The sequence below is a fragment of the Anomaloglossus baeobatrachus genome, chromosome 4 (assembly GCF_048569485.1).
Source record: "Anomaloglossus baeobatrachus isolate aAnoBae1 chromosome 4, aAnoBae1.hap1, whole genome shotgun sequence".
Classification (NCBI taxonomy): Eukaryota; Metazoa; Chordata; class Amphibia; order Anura; family Aromobatidae; genus Anomaloglossus; species Anomaloglossus baeobatrachus.
Window position 1 is genome coordinate 660,565,671 of NC_134356.1, and position 12,560 is coordinate 660,578,230.

Consider the following 12,560-nt stretch of genomic DNA (forward strand, 5'->3'; position numbering starts at 1 on the left):
CCAGACTTAAGGCAGTGATTGCCTCCAAAGGATTCGCAACAAAATATTGAAAATAAAAATATTTTGTTTGGGTTTGGTTTATTTGTCCAATTACTTTTGACCTCCTAAAATGTGGAGTGTTTGTAAAGAAATGTGTACAATTCCTACAATTTCTATTAGATATTTTTGTTCAAACCTTCAAATTAAACGTTACAATCTGCACTTGAATTCTGTTGTCGAGATTTCATTTCAAATCCAATGTGGTGGCATGCAGAGCCCAACTCGCGAAAATTGTGTCACTGTCCAAATATTTCTGGACCTAACTGTATATACATCATCACATAATGAAATTGAATATGTGAGACAGGAACGCCCAAGGTTGATGCTGGATTTTGACAGCGAACATTACCAAAACTCCCCTGATGAGTGAAGGGACACGAAACGCGTCGGGAATGAGGGAGTGAAAAAATGGATCTGCAATATACGTGTTGACAAGAGGAAGTCTTGATCTTCACAATATAACTGGTTTCTGGGAATAACGGACAGATGGCGACCGGTCTAATTGAGGGTCGGCCTTGATGTGCTTGTCGTATACTAGCAATCAGTGGATGAGTCTTCTATTGGGTGAGATCTTTCTATAGCAGACAATCAAATGCAGAAATGGTTATGGGGAACTCCTCAGCCTAACAATATCAGCCAGCAGCCGCCCTGAATTGCTGAATTTTGGGATCGTGAATCTTAATTAAAGGCATTCTTTTCCTCTTTTTCAGTACATTATATGGTAACGTAAATGGTGTTATTCAAAACTACAGCTCATCCCACCAAAAAACCATCATCCGGCTATGTCAAAGGAAAAAAATAAATTTACTGTATTTCAAAAAATGAAAGCGTAAAAATTAGGGATGAGCGAACCGCTCGGTGGTCAGTAAACATAACGAGCATTTTGGTGCTCGGTTCTCGTTTATGGAAATCAATGGGGAACTGGATCATATTTTCCCAAGAGTTTCCCATTGACTTCTATTATACCCTGTAAACGAGTACCGAGCACCCAAATATCAGAATCCATGTTGCGCTGACCGGGCGCCGAGCAGTCCTATCATCCCTAGTAAAAATGAAAAAGTGCCAGGTCCTTAAGAGGTTAGCTGCAGGGAGAGTAATGGGAACATATTGCCATGTGACGTAGGGATTAGGCAGTGGTAACAGTTGGCATCACCTCTCCGTAGGCTATTGCCCGGTAATCCTGGGTTATGTTAGCAGACGAGCTGTGCCAGCCACAGTAATGAGAAAGGAATCATCATCTGCTCTGTGAGCGGCCGGATACACACAAGTATAACGGAGGGAGCCTGCAGCTGCTGAACAGTGAGTACTACCCTGCTCCCGACTTATAAAGCGGGCAAATAAGGAGGGTGAAAATGTCGCGAAGAGTCAGAGGGGACAATTGTACCTGGCCCCGATTACTGAAGAGTCTAAGAGCTTTACGTTACACCTCGGATGGGATGGGATGTAGATCTACTCCAAGAACTTACAATCTTGAGTACTCTTGAGAAATCATAGAACCCTTTGTGGTCTTCTGTGTCCAACCGGACCCGGGAGTCACTGCCGACGTCCGGTATCCTGCGGCTCTACTCATGTAGCTTCTACAATCTGTTATATAATAGATTATCAAATCAAATGTGGCTTGGAAGATTAATGCATTACCACTGAATGGATGGCCAGATAGTGGAGAGATTGAAGATGGATGGATCAAAAGCTGGATGGATAGATACCGTAGATACATAGATAGATACCATAGATAGATGGATGGATAGCTAGATAGATGGATAGATAGAGGGATGGATAGATAGATAGATAGATAGATGGATAGATAGAGGGATAGATAGAGGGATAGAGGGATAGATAGATAGATAGATAAATAGATAGATGATAGATAGATAGAAAAGAGGGATTGATACCATAGATGGATGGATAGATAGAATAGAGGGATAGATAGATGGATGGATAGCTAGATAGATAGATAGATAGAATAGAGGGATGGATACCATAGATGGATACCATAGATAGATGGATGGATGGATGGATATATAAAATAGAGGGCTAGATACCATAGATGGATGGATAGATAGATACCATAGATAGATACCATAGATAGATAGATAGATAGATACCATAGATAGATACTGTAGATAGATGAATACCATAGATGGATAGAGAGATATCATAGATATATGGATGTATAGATACCGATAGAAATAGATAGATAGATAGATAGATGGATACCATAGATAAATAGATACTGCAGATGGATAGATGGATGGATAGATAGATAAATAGATACTGGAGATGGATAGATGGATGGATAGATAGATAAATAGATAGATACCGTAAATAGATAGATGGATACCATAGATGGATGGATAGATACCATAGATATATAACATAGATAGATATTGTAAATAGATAGATGGATGAATAGATACCATCGATAGATTGATAGATACCATAAACAGATAGCTGGATGAATTGATAGATAGATACTGTAGATAGATACCATAGATAGATGGATGGATGGAGAGATAAATAGAAAGATAGATAGATACTGTACACAACATAGACGGATGGATGGATAGATAGATAAATACCATATATAGATGGATGGCTATATAGATAAATGGATGGATAGATATATACTAGGACTTATAGATAATAGGTAGATAAGAGACAGCTGGACAGAGATATAGCCTGGATGAGTTGAATGGATGAATAGGTATGAGATGATAGATCACTTCCGTGTGACATTATCTAGTGCTCGGATTTGCAGAGTAGATTGGATATATTCACACATCCATTAAAAAAAAAATCACAGACCCGAGAGACGGAGAACAAGTCTTATTCTGATCTGATTTTGAGGTTCACACTCGGCTATTATCCCTTAAAGAACCGGGGGGGTTTTTTTGTGCCTTTATTTTTATTTCCTCGCCTTCTTTCAAGAGCCAGAACTTCTTTATTTTTTGACAAATTCAGGGTCCTTAAATAGAACCTGTCAGCAGTTTTTTCAGTATTGACCTAAAAGTCTCCCCTTCTGCAGCTCCTGGGCTGCACTCCATGAAGGTGCACCTTGTTCCCTGACTCCCCTTACAGACCCCAGAAATACATTTAGAAATCTGACCGCCACGTATGCAAATGACCTGTTCTGCTCGGATGGGTGTGCTCTTTTTCAGCTCCTGACCCCCTCCTGCCACAGTTTGCTGTCCTTTTTTGATGATTGACATGTCTGACGCCTCCATCATCATCCATCATCATCCACGTAGCTGTCGTAACTTCTATTGACAGAAAGGTGTAATAGAACTATTCAGGCTCCATTACTATTTTTATATATATGTATGTATGTATATATATATATATATATATATATATATATAAAAACCTTATTATTAGCAGTATCCCCTCTTTGTACTAATTGAGACTCCCAATTTTGAGCTATCTACCTCCTGTCTGGGTAGGATCTTTCCTTTCAACTTTTAAATTATTTGGAAATTATTATTTTTTTTTTTTGCATTTTTTTGCTTATTTCTTTATTTTTCTGTAGCCATGTGAGGTTTTTTTTTTATTTTGAGGGACAAGTTGTTGTTTTGAAAGGCAGCATTCATTTTTACTATATAACGCACTGAAAAATGGTAAAAGAATTCCAAGTATAACTAAATGGTATAATAAATTCTGCCCCCTTTTTTTGTTGTTTTTATGACTCAGTGAGGGTTTTTGGTTGTTTCTTGCCCAGGGAGCCAATGTTTTTATTAATGCTAATTTTGTGTACATATCATGCTTTGATTGCTTATTGTAATTTTTTTTTTAAATTCTTAAATTTTTATATTTTTTTTCTCTTTATGGTATTTGATAATCGTGTTAACAAAATCCATAATTTAATAGAACAGAAGGCGATAAACAACATGTTTTTTTTGAACTTTTTGTATATATATATATATATATATATAATATATATATATATATATATATATATATATATATATATAATTTTTTTTTTTACTTATTTTCATTATTCTTTACTTAGTCCACTTATGCGACTTCAACTTGCGATCCTTTGAATGTTTGTACTATACAGTATAATAACACACTGTTGCAGAATATAGTGAAAATCTTAGTCAGACCGAGATGACACCATTACGAGGGGTAAGGGTCTTCAGAATCGTTGGGGTCCTCTGCGTGAGTCCATTGGTGCTCCATCCATTTATATGCCACTGTCAGAGATTAACAACAGCATCTAAATGGTTAACAGCCGAGGCTGAAAGTCGGCACCAGCCGTGGCCGTTAGAAACAGATGCTGGCGATATAATATAGCCAAGGGAAAGAGGGCCATAGAATGACGGATCAACCAGACACAATATATAGAAGTGTATAAAAGTAGTTTTTATTGATGCTTGCAAAAAAAAACAAAACACCAGACACTAAGTGTCAAGGAAACCCACACAATGAACATATACAATTAAAAACATTTAAAAAACACACATTTGGACCACCAGAATGTCAATACAAAACAACTAAGCATAATACAGGACTGGGTAATCAGAAAATCCAATGGAACAGACAATATATCGAACACAATAATATGATCAACTGAGCAGGTTATATCTGCTGGCAGAGATGGAAATAAGCCCACACATAAAATTAGGGTTTGGATAAATGGTCAGATGTTAACCAAAGTGAATCAACTGAGTCCTCTCTCGCCATGAGTGAATTCATGACAGTAAAGCGGGCTTTACACACTGCGATATCGGTACCGATATCGCTAGCGTGGGTACCCGCCCCCATCTGTTGCGCGACACGGGCAAATCGCTGCCCGTGCCGCACAACATCGCCCAGACCCGTCACACATACTTACCTGCCCGGCGACGTCGCTGTGACCGGCGAACCGCCTCCTTTCTTAGGGGGCGGTCCGTGCAGCGTCAGAGCGACGTCACTGAGCGGCCGCCCAATAGCAGCGGAGGGGCGGAGCTGAGTGGGACGTAACATCCCGCCCACCTCCTTCCTCCCGCATAGCGGCCGGGAGGCAGGTAAGGAGAGCTTCCTCGTTCCTGCGGCGTCACACGGAGCGATGTGTTCTGCCGCAGGAACGAGGAACAACCTCGTTACTGCTGCAGTAACGATATTTGAGAATGGACCCCCATGTCACCGATGAGCAATTTTGCACGTTTTTGCAACGATGCAAAATCGCTCATAGGTGTCACACGCAACGGCATCGCTAATGCAGCCGGATGTGCGTCACCAATTCCGTGACCCCCAACGAGTTCGCATTAGCGATGTCGTAGCGTGTAAAGCCCCCTTAAGTCAAAATGAATGAATAAAGCAAGATCTTCCTAATAGAAAAAACCCACGTCCATACTTAGTGTTCCTGGTGATCTGGGCTTGGATCACCAGGAACACTAAGTATGGACGTGGGTTTTTTCTATTAGGAATCTTATCCCTGGGCACTTAACCACATTGGGGAGGTGTTTTGCTGAGCTCCTCTGGACTCCTAGACAGTTTTCTTTTATGCATTTGTAAGATCTTGCTTTATTCATTCATTTTGACTTAAGGCTACTTTACATACTGCGACATCGCTAGCGATCTCATTAGCGATGTGAAATTCTAGATCACAAGTGCGATCTTTTGAGAGCACACATAGGTTATTTTACTCATGTGCGATCACAAAAGATCGCACTTGCGATCTAGAATTTCACATCGCTAATGAGATCGTTAGCGATGTCGTAGCATGTAAAGTAGCCTTTACTGTCAAAAAACCTAGAAACTCTGATTGTGTCAGAACCGCTGCATCCAGTCATCTAAGTGATACATCGTTTGATTCCGGGTCTCTTTACCTACGTCATGCTGCTCTCAGATGAGGTAGAAAAAAAAACCTGTTGACAGATTCCCTTTTTTTGATCCATTGTGAAAAGCAAAAAATGGATGTAAGTGGGTTGACAACTGAGGGGGGAAAAAATGAGTCCGTGTCTCTCAGATGGTAACACTGAATCCTGTTCTCCATTTTAATAGAATTTATTAGAACGTGTTGAATGGCGCCAGATACACACTGACATCTTTGTTTTAGTAATGCTTTGTGGATCAGGTGTAATACAGAAGATAGTCAATGTATGGTGATATACAGGGTTTGTATAGTGATATATGGGATTTATACGGTGATATACGGGACTTGTACGGTGATATACAGGATTTGTATGGTGATATATAGGGTTTGTACAGTGATATATGGGATTTGTACGGTGATATACAGGGTTTGTATAATGATATATGAGATTTGTACATTTGTACAGTGATATATGGGATTTGTACGGTGATATACGGAATTTGTACGGTGATATACTGGACTTGTCCGGTGATATACAGGGTTTGTATGGTGATATACCGGACTTGCATGGTGATATACGGGATTTGCATGGTGATATAAGGGACTTGTACGATTATATACAGGATTTGTATGGTGATATATAGGGTTTGTATAGTGATATACGGGATTTGTACGTTGATATACAGGATTTGTCCGGTGATATACGGGATTTGTACGTTGATATACGGGACTTGTACAGTGATATACGGCACTTGTACAATGATATACGGGATTTGTACGATGATATACGGCACTTGTACGGTGATATACGGCACTTGTACGGTGATATACGGGATTTGTACGGTGATATACGGGATTTGTACGTTGATATACGGGATTTGTACGGTGATATACAGGGTTTGTACGATGATATACGGCACTTGTACGGTGATATACAGGACTTGTACGGTGATATACAGGACTTGTACGGTGATATACGGGATTTGTACGGTGATATACGGGATTTGTACGATGATATACGGCACTTGTACGGTGATATACAGGACTTGTACGGTGATATACGGGATTTGTACGTTGATATACGGGATTTGAACGGTGATATACAGGGTTTGTATGGTGATATACGGGATTTGTACGATGATATACGGCACTTGTACGGTGATATACGGGATTTGTACGATGATATACGACACTTGTACGGTGATATACGGCACTTGTACGGTGATATACAGGACTTCTACGGTGATATACGGGATTTGTACGGTGATATACGGGATTTGTACGTTGATATACGGGATTTGTACGGTGATATACGGGACTTGTACGGTGATATACGGGATTTGGACGGTGATATACGGGATTTGTACGGTGATATATGGGACTTGGACGGTGATATACGGGATTTGTACGTTGATATACGGGACTTGTACGGTGATATACGGGACTTGTACGGTGATATACGGGACTTGTATGGTGATATACGGGACTTGTATGGTGATATACGGGACTTGTACGGTGATATACGGGATTTGGACGGTGATATACAGGATTTGTACGGTGATATACGGGATTTGTACGTTGATATACGGGATTTGTACGTTGATATACGGGATTTGTACGGTGATATACAGGGTTTGTATGGTGATATACGGGATTTGTACGATGATATACGGCACTTGTACGGTGATATACAGGACTTGTACGTTGATATACGGGATTTGGACGGTGATATACGGGATTTGTACGGTGATATACAGGGTTTGTATGGTGATATACGGGATTTGTACGGTGATATACGGCACTTGTACGGTGATATACAGGACTTGTACGTTGATATACGGGATTTGGACGGTGATATACGGGATTTGTACGGTGATATACAGGACTTGTACGTTGATATACGGGACTTGTACGTTGATATACGGGACTTGTACGTTGATATACGGGACTTGTACGGTGATATACGGGATTTGGACGGTGATATACGGGATTTGTACGTTGATATACGGGATTTGTACGTTGATATACGGGATTTGTACGGTGATATACGGGACTTGTACGTTGATATACGGGATTTGTACGTTGATATACGGGACTTGTACGGTGATATACGGGATTTGGACGGTGATATACGGGACTTGTACGGTGATATACGGGACTTGTACGGTGATATACGGGACTTGTACGTTGATATACGGGACTTGTACGGTGATATACGGGATTTGTACGGTGATATACGGGACTTGTATGGTGATATATGGGACTTGTATGGTGATATACGGGACTTGTACGGTGATATATGGGATTTGTACGGTGATATACCGGACTTGTACGGTGATATACGGGATTTGTACGGGGATATATGGGACTGGTACGGTGATATATACGGGATTTGTATGGTGGGATAGACCTGGAAAGTCTAACATAGTGTGACATTTATGCCTTTTGTATAGGAAATGGAGGTCGTCCCCGGTTCAGCCCTGAACTTCTCCGCCAGCCGTGCTCAGGCGCAGTCTTCATACCAATACTCTATCTCCAGCGACAGCCCCTCGTACGCCGACTACAAGCCTCTGGATATGGAGCTCTTCCGGCTTCCTCGAGCCGTGGTCTACCTTCTCATGGCAGCCGTGGTGGTGGTGGCCGCCGCCTATGCCATAGTGGGACATCTCATCAAAGACTTGGCACATGACATTGCAGGTGTGGCTTTGTATTTATAGTCATAGTTTACCTCTATTCACCATCTTTATAGAGTACACAACATAAAAAACCGCCATATAACGTGTATAGTGAACTGCCGGCTAGAAATAGAGCAACGTAGACTGTCCGCGGTGCGTGGTGGAAGATAAAACCTAATAGTCTCCATTACCAGTCAGGAGGATTGCTTGGGATTTACAGGATCCGTTATCACACAGATCAGGTAAAGCGGACGCGGCTGCATTATCATCGGGAGCCATGACACAGATATGCACAGAACGCACCTCTATGGCGGTGAGGGGGCAATATGGCGGTGTGGGGGGGATAATATAGTAATAAGAAAGTATATAAAATAATAATAAGTCTCTTGAACGAAAGGGATGACATTTTTTATTTTTTCTAATTAATGGCCCCAATTTACAGAGTAGGCCTCAGCCAGGAACCCAGTAGATTTTTCTGTGGCCGATTGAGGTTGCCGTACATATAATTACAATATGGCGTCTTCTCTTCTACAGATTGCATCCTGGGTCCGCAGACGGACAGCAAGGCTTACCCCGCACACGACCTGCCTCCCATGAAGAAGTGTCTCCTGCCTTTATCTACTGATGAACTGAGTATATACTGCCTTCCGGAGCAGCCGGCCGTGTGTATACCTATAGGCACAAGCCCCGAGGCTCCCACTAGCCTCTCGTACCTGCCATCATCATGCGGGCAGAGGAAGGCTTCCCTGCAGAGCGTATGACTGCAGATGAGCGGAGGCGCCCGCTCTGGTCACATCGGGTGAGGTCCACGTTACCCACCAGCTCTTGTGCCCTGCGGACAGTGTGTGCGGGCACCGGGGCCTACGTCGTAGTCCACACCTGACTCTGAGGTGCAGTGAGTGAATGAGGCCTTATTAGCAGATGACGTCATGATACCGAGCCATATATTTGTCCTAAGGTTCCTAGTGACAAAGTAACTAGAAGAAAACTTTTGCCCCAACAAGTATACGTCAGACTCTTTCCCATACGAGCAGTTGTCTATGGAGCCATTAGAATGAATGGGGCCTAACTGGAGTGAGGTGCAACTCCCATAATGGTCCCAGTCCTTACTGTGCCTCCCTGCACCAATCACAAGCTGAAGGGGAAGTAATTACTGCTAACACCCTGGACGTCTCCTCTAGGAAATGCTCCCCCCATATATTTTAGAATGGGCATGTACTAAAGATAGCCCTACACAGTATGTATGATATAAGTGGCACCTTCACTAATTGGATAATAGTAAACTGGATTGTTATTTGCACTTCAGCATAGTCTAGATTGTGACACCCTACAGTGGCAGGAGCAGACTCCATGTCACATGGCTCCTCCCTCCTTATCAACACCCACCATGTCACATGGCTCCTCCCTCCTGACCGTCACCCACCATGTCACATGGCTCCTCCCTCCTGACATCTCCCTTCCTGTCACATGGCTCCTCCCTCCTATCTCCCTTCCTGTCACATGGCTCCTCCCTCCTGACATCTCCCTTCTTGTCACATGGCTCCTCCCTCCTGACATCTCCCTTAATGTCACTTGGCTCCTCCCTCCTTAACACACACCATGTCACATGGCTCCACCCTCCTGACCATCTCCCTCGCTGTCACATGGCTCCTCCCTCCTGACCATCTCCCTTCTTGTCACATGGCTCCTCCCTCCTGACATCTCCCTTCCTGTCACATGGCTCCTCCCTCCTGACATCTCCCTTCCTGTCACATGGCTCCTCCCTCCTGACATCTCCCTTCGTCACATGGCTCCTCCCTCCTGACATCTCCCTTCCTGTCACATGGCTCCTCCCTCCTGACATCTCCCTTCCTGTCACATGGCTCCTCCCTCCTGATCTCCCTGTCACTTGGCTCCTCCCCCTGACATCTCCGTCACATGGCTCCTCCCCCCTGACATCTCCCTGTCACTTGGCTTCTCCCTCCTGACATCTGTCACTTGGCTCCTCCCCCCTGACATCTCCCTGTCACTTGGCTCCTCCCCCGACATCTCCCTGTCACTTGGCTCCTCCCTCCTGACATCTCCCTGTCACATGGCTCCTCCCCCCTGACATCTCCGTCACTTGGCTCCTCCCTCCTGACATTTCCCTTCCTGTCACATGGCTCCTCCCTCCTGACCATCTCCCTTCCTGTCACATGGCTCCTCCCTCCTGACATCTCCCTTCCTGTCACATGGCTCCTCCCTCCTGACATCTCCCTTCCTGTCACATGGCTCCTCCCTCCTGACATCTCCCTTCCTGTCACATGGCTCCTCCCTCCTGACATCTCCCTTCCTGTCACATGGCTCCTCCCTCCTGACATCTCCCTTCCTGTCACTTGGCTCCTCCCTCCTGACATCTCCCTGTCACATGGCTCCTCCCCCCTGACATCTCCCTGTCACATGGCTCCTCCCCCCTGACATCTCCGTCACTTGGCTCCACCCTCCTGACATCTCCCTTCCTGTCACATGGCTCCACCCTCCTGACCATCTCCCTTCCTGTCACATGGCTCCTCCCTCCTGACATCTCCCTTACTGTCACATGGCTCCTCCCTCCTGACATCTCCCTTCCTGTCACATGGCTCCTCCCTCCTGACATCTCCCTTCCTGTCACATGGCTCCTCCCTCCTGACATCTCCCTTCCTGTCACATGGCTCCTCCCTCCTGACATCTCCGTCACATGGCTCCTCCCCCCTGACATCTCCCTGTAACTTGGCTTCTCCCTCCTGACATCTGTCACTTGGCTCCTCCCCCCTGACATCTCCCTTCCTGTCACTTGGCTCCTCCCCCGACATCTCCCTGTCACTTGGCTACTCCCTCCTGACATCTCCCTGACATCTCCGTCACTTGGCTCCTCTCTCCTGACATCTCCCTTCCTGTCACATGGCTCATCCCTCCTGACCATCTCCCTTCCTGTCACATGGCTCCTCCGTTCTGACCATCTCCCTTCCTGTCACTTGGCTCCTCCCCCCTGACATCTCCCTTCATGTCACATAACTCCTCCTTTATGACGGTCACCCTGTGATTAGAGGTGCAGCTGCCTGTTATGTAGCGCCTCCTTTCAGTTGCCATGTAGTGAGAGGGACAGACTCTATGTCACATTTGGTCATGGCCAAAAGTGTTTGCACCTTTGAAATTGTTCCAGATAATGAAGTGTTTCTCCCAGAAAATTAATGCAATGACATATTTTATTTCTTTTGTGTGTATTGGAACAACACAAAAATACAGGGAAAAAAAGGGGCAAATTGGCCATCATTACACACAAAATTTAAAAAATGGTCTGGACAAGTTGTTCCCCCAGCTTACTATTTGGTTGCACCCTTTACTGATTGGAATAAATAACTGCCATAAGTTGCTTCCTATAAGTGTCCACAGCTTCTTACTCCTGTCACCTGGAATCTCGGACTCTTCTTTATAATCTGCTCCAGGTCTCTCATATTTGAAGGCGTCTTCTCACCTCCCAACAGCAAATTTTCTGATCTCTCCACATGAGTCAATGAGATTTAGATCCGGACTCATTGCTGCCAATTTAGAACTCTCCAGCGCTTTGTTTCCATCCATTTCTGGGGCTTCTTGAAGTGTTTGGAGTCATTGTCCTTCTAGAAGACCCCTGACCTAGGACACACACCCAGCTTTCCGACACTGGACACTACATTGCCATCCAAAATTCTTTGGTAATTTTCAGATTTCATGATGTTTTGAACAGTCAAGGCACCCAGTATCAGCGGCAGCAAAACAACTCTAAAACATCTGACCTCCACCATGTGTGACTGTAGGTCCTGTGTTTGTTTCTTTGTAGGCCTCATTCAGTTTTCAGTAAACAGTAGAATGATGTGTTTTTACCCTTAGCGCTATCTTGCTCTCATCGGTACACAAGATGCCTTCTCAGAAGGATTTGGGTTACACATGTACATTTTGGCAAACTGCAGTCTAGATTTGTTTTTTAGGTCTCTGTGTCTGCAGTGGGGTCCTACTGGGTCTCCTCCATAACATTACATTCTGATTTAGATGTAGACTGATAGTTTGCACTGACA